The sequence below is a fragment of the Gouania willdenowi genome, chromosome 10 (assembly GCF_900634775.1).
Source record: "Gouania willdenowi chromosome 10, fGouWil2.1, whole genome shotgun sequence".
NCBI lineage: Eukaryota > Metazoa > Chordata > Actinopteri > Blenniiformes > Gobiesocidae > Gouania > Gouania willdenowi.
The window spans coordinates 24,874,084-24,891,239 of record NC_041053.1 but is presented as its reverse complement, the minus strand read 5'-3'; the positions used below and the strand labels follow the sequence as shown (position 1 = coordinate 24,891,239).

The window sequence follows — 17,156 nt, the reverse complement described above, 5'->3', positions numbered from 1 at the left end:
TAGTTTCACATCTACCTGGGCTGCAAGTTATTTCAGCAAGTTTCAGTTATACAGTTACAGTTGGGGACCTTTGCAATACTCCAGTTACAGTACAGCAACCAAATTAAAGTGTATCCACTAAGTGAATTCATAAAAATGGCCTGTGTAATGGCTTTTTCAAATGAAAAAATGATCCTGTGAAATCTCGCAATTCAAAGAATCAGAATCTGATCAATTTCATTTCTTTTGTGGTTCTTCTTTTAAGAACATGGATACACAAACAATCTTTTATCCCCTCTGCACACGTGTACGCAGATACACACTCACAATGTGTGCCGATATTGTAGGCCTTAGTGTCACACCGTACGTTAAGCCCATCTAGACTTGACGGATAGAAAAACTAAAGGGACCAGAAGCTACTACAACACCTGGTCTCGATTAGAAGCTGAGGAATTAACCTTGTGAACAAGTGATCAGGGAGCAAGTTATAAATACATCTCGGGTGCTTTCACACACAGGCACACACACAGTCGCAAACAGTTTACACACTCTGAACTGTAATCTCATTTAATAAGACACATATATCCAGACGGATCTACAGAAGTGTAAAAGGGCAAATCCAAGTGTGCATAGTGCACACAATAGCGTCATCTAATCCTTTTATGATTTCATGAAAGAATAAATGAATGTGTCATAAAAAGACTACTGTACAGCCAAATGGTGTGTGCGTGTGTGTAATGTGTGTGGTACAAAATCATTCAGGACATTCGTCCATTCTGGAGTCACTGAGGATTTTATGCAGGGTTAGATGATATAGAGGCACTTCCACTAAGGATTACATTACTCTCTTCTGCTCTCCCCAATCTTTGCTCTTGATAACACAAACTGACTCAACTATGCATTGAGTCGGCAGCAGATAAAGGATTAACACCCAAAGAAATGGAGCTACATGCATGCCAGCAGATGTATGTTTATGTTAAAACATGACTTAGTGAACTTCTTTCAGCTTTTGCCAACCAGTATTAATCCTCTCATGTCATCCCTGCTCTAAGTGTTGCATGGGAACAATAACGTAGTATACACACACACACACACACACGCACTAATCCATCTGTTTTGTCCAACATGTATTTTTATGGGACAGCTCTATTTCTAGCTATTTTCAATAGTTGTTCTGTTCAATTGCAAAACCATTTCTTTTGATGACACTATGCAGAGGAAAAGGACAAGTCCCCCGAGGAAAGGGCTAGACATGACGGGGTACAATTTCAATGCAATCTATACAAATGGGACATTATAGAAAGGATTAACACAGACTTGTTTTAATTCCTGCTCTGTTGTTGAAATGGGAATAAAGATAGCCTTTAATAAATGAAATTTCGTGGCAGCAGCTGTATGTGTATGTAAAGTAAGTAGTGTGTGTGAGATATGAAGTTACAGCTGGAAAGGTTTTGTGTTGAATTTTTGTTCTCTAATTGGCAAAGTTCCCATGACCCTGAAAAGTAGGAGGGCGGTTGGAAAATGGATGGGTGGATGGAATTACAATAGAATAATGAAGAGCGTTATCTTTAATTACTGTAAATAAATTCAATCCCATCTTTCTCCGTCACACATCCAGTACATTGGTATAGACATTTCAAAAGTGCATGTTTAAATTCAAAATGGGATATAGAACATGAGTCAATGGCTTGAACCCATGTACCAATATACAGTGACTATCAAATAATAAAAGTATAATCCAATTGCATTGACTAATTTTACACCAGCAATCAAAGGTGAAATGCTAAGAATACAATTTTAAGAAAATAGTTATTTGGCTATTTGCAAGGGCACTTGTGAAGAAATGGCAACTTACCATTGACCAAAACAATGCCCTGTGTATGTGTATAAAAGACAGATGAACGGTAGCAGTTCCTCTTAGTAGAGGCAGGGGATAATCAAGTGAACCAATAAATTTGGAACAGAATGAACATAATTAAAGAAAATGGAAAACTAGTGGCAATCGCGTAAATTATCGTTATTTTCTCATTTAATTAAATGAAATTATATCTACTGCTGACCTGAGGTTGGAGACTTGCAAATTGGCTTTTTTTAGGCAGGTGTAAGGTCATGCACCCTTTTGTCAATATATAAAAAATGTATATAAGAAAATTAGTTACTGGAGTTTGTGCCTTCTGTGGTTATTCCTGTTTAACAATTCAATGTTGGCAAAATTAAGGCTGCTATTTCTAGCTACATATCTCAATAAAACCAACCTTTCACTAATGAAAACATACAGCTTATATAAAGTTTTACACTACAGCAGGCTTTCTTTTAAGACCAAAAAGTCATCATGCCCAAGGTTTTATGAAGACAATTAAAATCCAAGGGATGTAAGCTTTTTTTTTAAGCACCACATATTTTTGCAACTTGTAAAATTCTACTTACATAGCAAGCCTTTCTCAAACTTAAATATTTCAGTGAAATCATACATTTTATTCTTACATAAATCACACTGTGATTTGAATGTGGTTTTAATCCTGCTGTCTTTAGCTCTGGACATTAGAGAAATTGTAGTCTACACACCAAGTAGCATTAGAAACTCTATATGGCCTGCAATTTTCTTTCCAAGACTCTCAATCACAGCAATTTTTGCTGCCATTAGATAAAAGAGTACCATCTCATAAGATTCATGGTCACTGTGTTCAGAGGCTACTGCTGGTCCCAAAGGCTTTCTGTCAAAGAGAACGAACGATGTGAAGAAAAAAGGGAAGCGTCAACAACTCACAGTGAGCACAAAAAGCTACAGTTGACTGTAAATGCTCCGTGTTCCTATAAATGACTTCATTACAATAAAGATGTATTCAACCACCCTCTGTGTTTCAATGAGTGTAACTGTGGAACTGTGAAGTGTGCTCAAGTGACGGAGCTTCCAATGCCGCCTGTGGTATTTACACTTATCCTCCCAATGTGCACAACTGCTAGACGGTATTTTTACCTTTGCAAAGCACCTGAATGTGCACACTGAAGCTCACAGACACAGCTGTATCCCACAGATACGGTCCGTCCCTGGCTTTCTCTGTGATTACTCGGACATTAAGGATTTTAGCACCTCACAGCACTAATCCTATAGTCTTATGCTCACGAGTTCAGTAACCAAAATGCCTTATGCAGAATCTCTGTCAACTATATTCCCCATTGTCCCTTTTTTCCCTCTATTTTCCCCTCTTTGAGCATTAGCATCTGTAGCTGTTTGTGATGAATGGAGAAGGTAAACAAGGACAGGGGTGAATGTGAAACGTTGCACCATCAAGGCCAATGAGGATAAAAAGAAAAATAAGAATAAAAAAGGAGCAAATAGACGTGTGAGAGTGTGTGTGCGTGTGTTGGGAGGGAGGGAGAAGGAATGACGAGACAGAGAAACGTTTGCAGCACATAAATTGCATACAAAAGCACCTGCATGCTCTCTGTCGCTCTGTTTATATCTGCTCGTCAAGCATGCAGAGCACGAATGAGCCGATATTTGTGCGCTTGTAGTCGTGTGTGTATGCTTTTGTGTGTGTGTGTGAGCACATGCATGTGCAAGGCCGAGGTAGGTTAAACTTGTACTCGTCAAGTGTTCCCAGAAGAGATTAATCATCCCGTGCTGGAATGCAGCATCGTGGTCATAAATCATCACCTGACCTCTCTCCCTCTCTCTCTCTCTTACTTGCTGTGCCACACATATCAGTAGAGTCAGGGTAGAATGAGTGTCATTGCATATCTGCAGTAAACAATCAACCTGTAGCACGGAAAATATTAAAAACTAGTGTTGCACCGATTTTCTGGCCAATCACCGATTTTCTTAAAAGCCTGACCAGCCGATACCGATTTTTTGACCGATCCCGATTTGTTTTTATAACTGACATCATACACCTTAAATGTTTCAATCTAATTTTATTGTAAAACATTGAACAATACCAGTGGAACAATACAAACGTGTTGTTTTAACTGCACATGAGGTAGTTATCTCAAATATAAATGAAAAGTTTAGAACATTGCTGTCCAAAATACTAAATTATATCAGTTCCTTTAGTCTTTCATTTTTAACATTTTAAAAACTAAATAAATATGTCCAACAGGTTACACTGCAGATCAGTTTTCAGCTCTTTGATTAAAATAAAGTGCACAGCAGTATTTTGGTTTTACAAATAAAGAAAATCACAGGGTTTGGGGTAGGTGATAAAATAATAATCTACAGAATAAACTAACAAATCATCTCAAACCACCAATAGCGTCCTCAGTTTTAAGTTTCCTTTTAGTGCAAAAATAAAAAAATAAAAAATCCAAATTCAGCAGCTTTGTGGATATTTAAATGTAAAAATATTATAACAGCTGACAGGACAAAAGCTAAATGTCAAACATTCTACAGAAATAATAAAGTGCATCATGTGTAACATTTTCACACGTCAAAGAGTAATGACAGAATGAACATAACACAGGTTAGTTGTTCTCACACTTATTACAGTCACTTGTACATTAGTGGAAGGTTTTTCTTCAAATCTAAAGCCATGAACTCCATCGTTTTCCTCGTAGTAGCTTTACTCTTTTCACAAATAAGCAATCTCAGCGAACCCCTGGCTCTGTTTACCGCTAGTTTTGGCATTAGCATTAGTTTGATTGATAGCGTCAAATGCTGCATACTAGCGGTGTGCTGATTTCATAAAAGGTGAATGAGGTAGCATTTTGTTTGCAGCTCCACCAATGTTCCATGTTACAGGAATTATAAATTGCGATTCTCTGCTCTCTTTTTTGTGGCTGCTCCGGCTGTTGCTGTTATCCTGTGTAGTAGAGTCAAGCGTGCGCACCATAGACTGTACGTGCACACATGAGCTGGTGGGCAACTCACAGCAGAAGAAGACAGTTGCTGATTTTATGACCGACTTTAAAACCTTTGCGGAGGTAGAAAAGATCGGTTTCATATGCAAGGTTCGGCCAACCGTCGATCCCCCAAAATCAGGGAAATCGACACCGGTGCATCCTTATTGAAAACAAATATGTTGATTCAATGTAAAAAAAAAATCTATTTTTATTTCTATTAACAGTTACGAGAATTGGTATTGTTCCTAGGAAGAAAAAAAAGTCGAATAAAAAAGAAAAGAAACAGACTAAAGCTAAACTAATTTGTCAGAAGCAGTAACCAGGCACCAAAGACGGCTTCATTTGCTTTGGTCAAGCCTTGAACTTGTCAGTTAGCTTCAACAAAACCACACAGAATGGAACAGAAGAACCATTGGACAATTCTTTAATCTTATCACTGCCCACACACTGCTATACATTCCTTACTTGGCATTGATGTGAAGTAACAAAATCAATGGGGAGCAGCTCTGGCAGTTGGATGAACAACTTCAACGGCAACGTGGAAAAACAACTTTACACCTAACAAGATATCAATAATGTGTATTTTAGAAATGAGACAACACATAGTATAGTTCCCCATTGGAACACGGAATGTTCAGGTAGAAGAGTGGGTTGTCTTTAGGTCAGAAGGTTGGCAGCTTTAGGCAAATGGACAGTAGGCCTGTCCATGTGGCTAAATGTTATCGAATCCTTTACATCATGGTAGTTAATCAGTCATCAGCTCTGCAACTAAAGTCACTTCATACATCCTTTCAATCAGGGACAATGTTTGGTCCTGATACATCAACCCGGGGTAAAATATACCCACGTGGTTCTGGCATTTGAAACACAAATAGTTCTGTGGGAAACATATGGTACTGGAAATACGCCTTGAGTGCCCTTGAGCAAAACACGGTCCCATTTGGTCCCAATCGAGGGTTAGTCTCTTGCATGGCAGGTCAGTTGCCATTGGTGTGTTAGTCTGTGTGTAAATCAGTGAAATTGACTAACAGTGTAAAGTGCTTTGAGGCTACTTGTGTAATGCAAATGGCTACATAAGTGAAGTCTGTTTAATTCAAGAGCCCCACTATCCCAACTATTATTAGTGGTTTGCTTTGCAAATGTAACAAGGCCATTATTATTTAGTAGAATAAATCTTTGGGCAAACCAAAAAATTAAAACGTAGGATTTAACAGTCACAAGGTAACACATTTTACAAGAACTACAACTCACTATATTTGGGGTATTTGAATTACATACAGCAGTTATTCCACTGTAGCTTCAATCATTGATTGAGAACCCATCTTTTCAACCTTTGTGGAAGTTTTTCCTGTCAGTGTGGAAGCCAAGGATGCTTTTGCATAACAAGTTTTCCTTGAATCATGTCAACCACCAAAACTGAGCCAAAAGCCATCCTGGATTGTGCAAGTTACAACACAAAGAGAAAAAAAGCGCTCTTAGGTTGGTTCTGTTGAAAAACGAGAAATGGATTCTTTTATATTAAAAATTCAAGAGCTGAGTTTCATTATATTTTTGAGTCTATTCCCTTTCCCTGGCGGAGAGGGAAAATATCACAGCTTATTAAATTACTTTGCTGAAAAGTCTCTCGGGATACCATCTTAACTGCTGTCCTCCTTCACAAGGCCATTTTAGACTGTAACTAGACGTATCTGGTTAGAAAGAGAGACAGAGAGAGAGCGAAAGCAAATAAGCAAAAGAGGAGTGAAGGGTACACTACATTTCCAGATGTTATTGGCTGCCATGGGCAGTTTGTGGTTATTCCATTGGCTGTAAAATGCAAAAAAATTCAATGATGCCACAAATCAATGGGATGAAACGCAGTAAAGGGAAAAGCCACAGGATTTTCTAAGTAAAACTGAGATCAAGCGTGGGTTTGAGCTTTATGCCAGCATGCATTGGTGATTCTGTGTCCATTAAGGGAGACATCTTCTACACAGAGTAAGGGCATTACGGAAACTCCTTGATGCAATAGATCGTCAGGTATCATCAGTGACAGTCCAAACTACACAGCCCGTCTGAATGAACAAATGGGGTCAGGCCTTGATGGGTTTTATACATAAGAGCAATGATTCAGCAGTATTTTTGTACATGAGTCATCAGGTGCACAATCCTCTAATGATGATGAGTTGATGAAGATGAGAATAACGATGACAATGGTGATGTCGATAACTTCACTTTTAAATGTGTTCCTTTGGAAGCAGCAGAAGAGTTGAAAACCCTTATTTTCAATGGAGAACACTAACCCTTTAACATTGGTTTGGAGATTAGTAGTGAAACATTAGTGGAATCTGTTGAAAGTAAAATAGCTTAGAATGGGATGGGATGATGTACAAAGTTCACAAAACAAGACAATTATACTGGACTCTTGATAACTCGATAATTATATTTTTGGAGAGGGAAAAAAAGCTAAAAATTGCAGATAACCATGATCTTATTTGATTAACTCTGGGCATATTTACATATACTATGGGTATAGCATTTTCAAGTGAATATAAAATATAAAATAAACAATAACATCAAATATATTTTTTTTACTATTTAAAGTGTATACAATGTCAATCTACAAATATAATGCAAAAAATACACATGAACTTAGCATAACAAGTTCTTTAAAACATGAAACTAGAATGGTTACACAGCCCAGATTTCACATATGGACATTATCAACAAAATTATGTCAAGTCTATATTTTCTGGCAGCATTTGAGACCTTTGGGACTGCTGTAGCAGGGATGGAGTGGTAAAAGTCAGGGTACCTCTGGCTAGCTCATGGAGAGCTATCCAAAGAAACGCCTTCCCAGACCATCACTGACCCACTGCCAAACTGAGCATGCTGGAGAAAGTTGCAGCAAGCAGAACGTTCTCCACAGCATCTCCAGAATCTGTCACGTCTGTCACACGCACTAGTGTGAATCTGCTCTCATTTGTGAAGAGCACAGGGCAAAGCTGACAATCTTGGTATTCACTGGCAAATGCCAACCACCCAGTATGGTGTTGGGCTGTAAGCACAGGCCCCACTTCTGGAGGTCATATCACACTTGTGGACTTTGTTTCCAACTGTTTCAGGAGAAATACACACATTAGTGGCCTGCTGGAGGTCATTTTCTTAGGCTCTGCCAGTAAACTTTTGGGTCCTCCTTGCACAAAAGGAACAGATAGTGGTCCCGCTGCTGGGTTGTTGTCCTCCTATGGCATCTGTGCACTGATGTGCCATCATGGATGAGCTGCACTACCAGAGCAACTTCTGTGGGTTGTAAACACTGCATCATGCTACCTTTAGTAGTAAAGGCAATGGTATAATGCATAAGGGACCAAAAATCATCCATAAAGGATGAAGACAGAGAAGTGGTCTGTAACCACCACCTACAGAACCATTCCTTTATAGTAGTTGGCTTGCTAATTGCCTCTCATTTTCACCTGTTGTCTGTTTGTACAACAGCAGGTGAAATTGATTCACAATCAGTGTTGTTTCCAAACTGGTCAGCTTGATTTCCCAGAAGTGTAATTGACTTGGAGTTACATTGTGTTGTTTAAGTGTTTCCTTTTATTTATTTATTTGAATTTATTTGTTTTTGAGCAATATATTTTGCTCACTAAAATTTATGAAAAATCACAAGATGTTTGATATCACATTCACTCCAATAAAACTTGAACAATACAAAATCATCAAATCCTCTTTGGGTACGTTCACACCAAACGCATTCCAGGCGGTAAAATCGTGTCTCACGCCCCTAGTGGGATGCTTGTGCTCATTGAATCAGTACACTTGTCACCAGCATCAAAGATGCTCTGGACGCACGTCCAAACAAGTTGGGAAGAGAGTGCGTTGGAGGGGAGGGGCTTTTCTGTTGCCGGCGGTGTTCATACAATGGATGATATTGTGACGATCAGTAACGTTCATAATTCACCCAGCGACTGTGAAGTGGTGGGGAACATTATTGTGTTGAGAAGGCAGAGTTTCCGGTCAGATGTATTTTAGTGTGGCTCAGTGTGTGCACTGTGATGTTAGAGGGCTATAGAGAAGTGTGGTTGAATAGAGAATAACGTTTGGAGTTTCTTCCTGAACACGCCACCTCCGACTCCCGTTCATCGGCTCTACATTATTGAGAGAGTGGATTGGCTTCATTTGATGAATAAAGCCAGACAACGTCATCGAAGAGCGCATCGGCACTGTTTCTGGATTCACCAGAGCTGCGCTTGGACGAGAGTACTACCATCTCTCCCGTGCCCAGTGTGATGACCTGCTGACCCGCATCGGCACTCGCATCTCCTACCAGGACACCAACTACAGGCACTCTATTCCAACAGAATAGTCTGTCCATCCGTCTCTGGTTAGTGTTTTTTTTTTTTCATTATTTTGAATACGTCACGGTTGGGAAAAGCTCCTGATTGGTCGACGCGCCGCGATATGCCCCAATAGTTCAACAATCCCAACGGCACGTCAAAAGCTTGTAATCTCAAAACGCACAGCGTCGGTCGCGCGAAAACCTTCAAAACGCGCCACACAGGAGGCGCGGGACCTCTTGACCACCATATATTGTGAATGTACACCTGACGCTTTTGACGCATTTGGTGTGAACGCGCCATTAAACTTTTAAAATCGTGAACTTAAAAGAATGAGCAAATTCATCGCTGAGCAGTGGAGTAGATAATAGATAATATTAAAGCTATAGCTGTTAAACTGATGATACTACCTTGTTATAGGGGTTAAGAGATTTTCTCATATTTTACTACTATAAATTATGATAATTTAAAAATAAATGTACTGTTATAGGAAAAACACATTCACAACACAAATGCCAAAAACACAGACTAAACACAAAACTGACTTTTATTATCGCTTTAAATTATCACCAGGAACATAAAAATATTACTGTTACAAAATATATAGTAGTGTTTTGTTTCTGAAAAAATAACTCTTTGGAAAGCCACAAGATTTATCAACAATCATTTTTTCAGTATGTGGTTTCGACGCATTGTGCCAACAGTTAATCAATTAGCCTAAACTTTTTAATTTACTCCTTTATCAGCGAGTCTTTGTAATTTCAAATGCTAAAAAAGAAAACACAGCATGATATCACTGCATGTGTTTTGGCAACTGCCCCAAAGGAGAAGAATTAATGTTGAGAGCTGAAATAGTGAAATATGACACAGAGTGGACAACAGAGCGGGAGCGTATTAAACTGAGGCCTGAGCAGACAGCAAAGAGATGAAAGTGGGTGGTAAGCAAAGGGCCTTTGGTTAACTGTGAATATAAAAGCCTTTCTGGCACGTGATGTTTGTCATTTCACACAAAATCTACTACGCAGGTGGCCAAATAGGGCAGTCTCATTAAAATAAACCCATTCCTGTGGCAGTTTTTATATCTGAATATGGATTTATGGCACACTCTTGATTGTATATCTGCCTTCAAAAAGCCCTAATCTGGTAAAATCACAGAGTCACAGAAAAACCTTCAGAACTGGAACGGATTACAAACAAGGAATATATTTTGTAGTAACCTGAAAATCATAATGATTGCTTCATTATCAGAAAAGATATTGTTTTATGGAAAATGAGACTTAAGGAAGACAACCTTGTTTTTTGCACAAAGCTTTTCTCTATAAAGGTTGGCGCTCCGCAATCAGCAGTGACAGGAGGTTGTTTCTGGCTCCATTAACACAAATCCTGATCTGACACAACTAGAGCTAAGGTGTAATGAACTCAACAAAGGGATAATTTAGTCTCAGAATATGTCAATGCCTTTAGGAAAGGCTTTATTTTTACTTTTTTAGAGAGAAAGTTTAAAACATATCCTGGAAAACCCAACCTAAATGATTTAAGGTTGTTTAAAAAATCCCAAGAGTTGCTTTTGTTGCAATGTCAGTGCTGTCAGAGCTTTGCTCAGACACAGAAAAATGTTAACATTAAACCGTAAATGGCTGTTTCCAAAACCAAACCCGTCAGCACATGAAATCCGACAAATCCTTTACACAAGAGGCACTTTACTGCTCTCAGGTCATTATACCTGAGAGACGTATAAGCAGTTTTTTGTTTTGACATCGGTTAACGTGGCTCGATGAGGCTTTGGCCGACTCAATTTAATACAATGAAAATGGCGGTGCTTACTTTTAAAACAGACTTCTGGCTCTGGATTTGTAACTATATTTTGAGGCAGTGGGCATAGGCATTCAGCCTACAATGCAGCTTCTTTGTCTGACACTGAGTGGGTTCTGAATTGGTTGAAAAGGACAAAATGTATTAACCAGGCTCTCAGTACCAATACGGGTCATGACTGTGCTTTAACAATGGCATTAGTGAAATTGGACCCTTGAGGCTTTCTAATTGTGTTTTCCATCTGTGAATGTCGGCAGTGCAGTAGACAGCAGAGAACAAGAGAGGCGGGTTCATTCTGGGTATCAGTGACCCCTTCTCATCCCCTGCAGTCAAAAACTGCAAGTGTGAATTGGTTTGATGCGCGTGCGCTCGTTGTCGTGCACATGCATTAGGGTTATTGTATGTGGCCTTCAGTCTTTAATCCCCTAATCTGCTGGACCCTGGAAATCACTGCAGTCATCTGTTAGGCAGGTCAGAGTTGGCCACAGAGCTCAACACAAAAAACACATGCACACTGGCACTATAAAAAAATACAATGCACAGTCTCAATACTAGTCATTTATTCCTCAAGGTCTTGTCTTGCTTAAGTCTAACAGAGATTGACGCTCCTGTTTGCCGGTCTCACAGGTGTTGTGCCAGAATATCTGCAGAAAAATGTAACCTGCATGAAGAAAAGGGAAAAAAAAAAGACTTTCACTTCTTTATTAATAATGTTTGACTATGCACTGAAAGTCTGCTCTGTAATGTCAAGGCCCAGTATAGTATCTGCATATCCCCTATAGTAACTGGAAGAATATAATACAGTTGATTAGTTGTGAAGGTCTAACAAGGACATGGGCTCAGAAAACCTGTAGTACTCACCGCCCACGTCATGTCTAAACAACTCAGACCCACTTGTGTCTGTGTGTGTCTGTGTTGTCATGCCAAATAGGACACCCTGAGGGCTCGTCTGGAGATTGTGGCTGACATGGCCTGCTGCTGTCCACCGTGAGCTCCTATTAGCGCTTAAGACCTAGACTTGCCACACATATGCACACACAAACACCACACGCCTATAGTAATGATTACACCTGGCAGGTGCGACACAGAAAGGGGACAGCTGAGTTTCTGCACCTGTGAGTAAAACAGACATATTGCCGAGGTGCACCATATGCCCCTTGCTAGGATATTCACGTAGATAAGTGTGTCAGAGTTGACGGCACGCAAATCCGAGAGCTTTACTTCCTTTTTGATTCACACTCCTCTGTCAAAAGCTCAAGACACGAGAAGAGATCAAAGAGCGTTAGACATCACACAGATGCCAGCGGGATTGAAGTGAGTAAAAGGTGGAAGAGATCGGAGGGTCACAGTGAGAATCTGTACTGGCTAGATTGAAGTGTGAATCGCAACAGGGCATCTCCTCATCATGTTGTACGTGACATCTGTGTGTGTTTTCATGGCATAAGGAGCTGATGGTTGCCAGGCTTTCTGATCTACAGCTGCTGTGTGGGCTTTATGTCTTGACACTTCGACTCATCACACAACTGACTCAAAAAGTTTGCCTAATGTATTCTTTAAACTTTAAGCAAGCCCGTCAAATTAAATCTTTAACTAAAAGTCTTGCTGATGTTGTATGCATATTCAATCCTGAGTGAGCTGTGTCCCGTTGCGTTATGTTCTGCTGCAGCTCGAGGGAAGACAGCTGGGCTGTAGCATTCAGCCTCTTTGTGACACTAGCAACAAAAAAAAATCAACAATGCTGAGGAAATGCATCAGCATGTGTAGCAAGGGTATTCTGCACAACTCCCAATATATCAGTGGTCAATACTTGCATATATTGATGATGCAGATAAACAGAGCGCAACCTGGACAGGTTGATGTTCATTAAGCACTCAGCGAGAGATATTGAGGTCTATACATTGTAGGAGGCAATAACAGTATTTATTCATAAATGTGGTGCAATGAGCTTAAATATCAATAATAAAAAAACATGTGCTATGGGCATTGATCAGTAAAAAAAATAACAAGAAATTGCTATTGTTTAATGGAGGAGCTGCCGTAATACCTAATTGATGCCTGAAACAATTTCTCCAGTTATTGGCGTTGTTCATTTACAACTTTTCCTCAAGGTAAGTTATGAGCAAAAAGGGTGTTATTAATTCTGAAAAGTCTTGGCATTTTAATATTCCTAGAATTAACTGAAACTGGACACAGTCATAGTCTAGTGATTATTAGTTGAAAAAGTATTGTTGACAAATGGTGAGAAAAAATCCTTTCTCGACGTGAATTACGCAAAATAATTTTTTAAATATTGTAAACAAGAGCACTCAGAGAGCGCTAACCTCCGCCTAGTGCCAAATATCCTCTTTCCTCGATATTGGCAGCTATCTGGATCAGTGATCCTGATCATAGACTATGGTCATTCACAATATAAAGGCTTGGAAAAAATGTATATCCACATAAATAACGATACAGTAGTTCCAAATTTACTGACACGGTAACCTACTGTTGCTGACTATTGTTCTCTGTTGAGTGACATTACTTGATCAAGCCTTTTCTAACAGTCCACACTACAAAATAAGTAATAAAAGTATGTCTGATATCATATCGGTACCACCCGATACCCGAGGCTGCATTATCGGTATCGTATCGGAAGTGAAAAAAAAAAAAAAAAAAAAAAAAAAAAAGTTGTATCGGGACATCTTTACTTTACAGCTTTACATCTTTCAGTGTATATTGCTACTTTCACATGGAAAATAATAGAATTTTCATAGGTGGTTTGGTTCTGATAAAGGGAATAAACAGACATTCAAACCAAAATAGCATCAATTAAACGCACATGTAAGTGCTGTTTAAATTTAGTCAGAATGTCTCTATCCAATACAAAGTTTAGCACAGGTACTGGTGTGTATTTTAGATGTTTAGATGTGTGTGGGGGCAGGAGAACAGTGAAGATGACACTTTAGTGATGACTGGTCAGTCCTCCCATGATAGCTCACCACTCATTCACCCTATCAATGTTATAAGTGAGTGTGGTGTTTTCCAAGGGCACTCGCACCTTTAGTCTTTTCTAAAGATGACGCTGTACTACTGCTGCTGACACCATCTGAGCCTCAGCCCCTCCAACCACGACGGTACCTTGACCCTTGGAGGAGACTCAGATATCTCAACCATCACACGCGCTCAGAATACCGCGCAGGGTCTTTATCACACGTTTGGAGAAGGTCATTGCCATCCAGGTTTTTATTAACCTCCACAGCTCAGCGGATGACATGACGGCCCCATGCGTGCTCTCAGAGGGAGTCGACTGTGAGCAGCGGTCAATCCGGTGCGCACCTCCACACAGACCTCGGATGATGTTCCGCCAAAAAAAAAAAAAAAAAAAAAAACACCTCAATGTCATCGCCCCCCCTCCGCTTCCCTCCCCGTGCTTTTCTCTGCATGAGCGGATGGCGCCGTGCAGCATGCACATGTGCACCGCCACAAAGGCAGGCGTGCGTAAAAAACAACAACAACAACAACAGCAACACATTCACACACAAAAGCTGCTCCAACACGTACCTGTTCGCGAGCCTTAATGCATATCACTGCTTCTCCAACTTCAACTTTTCTTTTCTCCTCCACTCGATCAGCCCCGCAGACACTTGACTCTTGTTTATCGCATACTTTTCTTCGTCCCCCTTTTTCTGTCCCGTCACAAGAGCGATTATAGAACTGATGCAAAGACGCAAGCCTGCACTACTAACTCAGCATCGCCAGATCAAAAGAAACGATCCATTATAAGGCAGGACAGGTCCTGGCTCTTTCCCTCTGAACCGGAGATGCTGTGAGGACACACGGACACGGCGGCTCTGTCTGGAACAGCTGCGCGCGGCGGCGCTGGAGAGGCGACACGGTGTGGAGGAATGACCGGGGAGCGGAGCGCGCGTTCACGGCCGAACCAAAGTCAACGGTCACTATCAGCGCCTGGAGCGTAATCCAGGGTTGAGCTGCAGCTGCATCCCTCTACTACATGTCATGCTGGGACGTGACAGCGGCTACACAGTTCAAAATGTGTGACGAGAGGCTGCAGCCTTTAGGTTTAGGTGTGCTCACATGGAAACACACGCACGAGCCTGCATGGTGACACATTAGAATTACATAGTAGGTGAGACATGGAGATATCAGGGACACACACACACACACACAGAGAGAGAAAGAGAGTAAATAAAGCCTCACCAACCCAAATGTATACTTGTAAATAATTTCATTTTAAGATGATGATTAAAAGTGTATCCCTATAATAATAAGCTTTAAATGATGCTGGGTCATCAGATAGAGCTACACTGCTCAAGCCTCTACTGAGCAAAGAGGAAACAAGCAAATAGTAGGTAGATTTGCACCGAGATATATAATAATAATAACAATAATAATAATGCATTGGATTTTACATTGCGCTTTATCAGACACTCAAAGCGCTTTACAGAATTAAGGCATTATTCTTTCACTCCACACTTAGTGGTGGTAAGCTACTATTGTAGCCACAGCTGCCCTGGGGCAGATTGATGAAAGCAAGGCTGCTATAGTGCCCCATCGGCCCCTACGTCCACCACACTACATTCATATTAGGCAATGTGGTTAAAGTGCCTTGCCCAAGAACACAATGACAGTATCGATAGTATTGGACAATATATTGTGAGACAAGATAACGCATGCGTCACAAGATGTATTGTCAGTTGTAGGAGTGGTATCGTGATATTTCGGGTGGCGGAGAGGTAACATATAGTTTTTAATGTTAAGATGATGACATGATTTGGTTTTAATTTTATTTATTTATTTATTCAGTTTATTTCCGACATGGTTGCATTCACAGAAGTTTTGTTATTCCTTTTTTTTTTTTTGTTTTGTACATGCCGAAAAAGGAGTCGAGAGAAGCAGTTTGCTTATCTAGGTCCCGTCCCCTGTTTTGAACACAGAAAATTTACATCAAAGCTTGTCTCTCTGGTCAAACAGTCTTAGGTTCTTCTGAGCACAATTACAAAAATTATTTATTTATTTGTCCTTTTTTATGTAGGATTTATTCTCATCTGTAGTCAGTGTTGTCTTTTTTTTAAATGGGCATGAATTGTCAGTCTCTGTTTTTGTATATACCGGTGTATATATATATTACTATTTAGTTGAAATGTTATATGTATAATGCAGAGATATACTCAGATAGAAGCATGGTTGTGTTGTTTTTTCAAATAGCTTTTTATTTTTTAATCTTTTTTTCCTTTTCCCAAATTATTGTATCGTTATCGTGAGCCCAGTATCATGTATCATTTGTAAATCATCCCACCCCCAATAAATTGCCTATAATTTACTATCTTTAGCTATTTACACAATATTTACACACTAATGAGATATATGTAATACTAAATTTAGTAAATACATTGGAGCTTTTAGTCAGCCCACAGTTACAGTATACGGAAGTTGAGGGAATATTTATATGAACAGTAAGAATTATATATGTGTATTTTGTTTATATTAGTATATTTTAGTATTAGTATAGTCTTTTTTTTTAGCTATTTTGTGCCAATGTGTTGTCATTGTGTGTATTTTCATTGTCATTTTGTGTATTTTTGCTTTTACTTTGTGTCTGTTGATGTTTTGTTATTTTATGAAGTTCTTTTTGTGTATAATTGTTGTCATTTTATATGATTAAAAAAAAGGTTTTTGGTGTCATTTTGTGTATTTTTCAGTCATTTTGTGTGTTTTGGGGGTTATTCTGCGCATTTACTTGGGGGCCTCACAAAATTAGACTACTGGATGGGACAATGGAGTTTTATCTGTAACAATGACTTTCAATTTAGTAACTTTGAAAAACTTAACTAGACTGTGGGTGGAAGACAAAAATACTTGTAAACCAGAGAGGACATGGGAACTACAAAACCTTTGGCATCTTACTACTGTAAAAATACAATGGAAACTATTGCTCCGTGCTCCACTGCGCGGCTTAAATTAACGGTCAGTTTCATTAAGAAAATGTACTTACAGCATATGTTGAGTGTATTTTTTAGAGCTTCACCGTGCCCGCGTTGGGTTTTGGTGGCCTCCCCAGATGGCCTGCTGCTCATTACTGCGTTCCTGAAGCATTTCTCTTCAAACAGCGCACTGAGTCCTACACTGCAGGCTACTGTTCACATCAGCGCACTACCTAATGGGTTTTCTAGCTCCAATAGAAAGGTGCAATATCAAAAGCACACA

At 39.6% G+C, this 17,156-nt stretch overlaps 1 protein-coding gene across 1 annotated transcript in view; it reads right to left on the bottom strand.

Annotated features, from left to right (window-relative positions):
- tenm2a (teneurin transmembrane protein 2a) overlaps positions 1-14,768 on the bottom strand; it is a 256,251-nt gene extending 241,483 nt beyond the window's left edge. Inside the window, 1 exon segment of the mRNA XM_028458813.1 lies at positions 14,493-14,768. The gene's annotated coding sequence lies outside the window, so the exon portion shown is untranslated.
- Between the last annotated feature and the right edge of the window lie 2,388 nt (positions 14,769-17,156).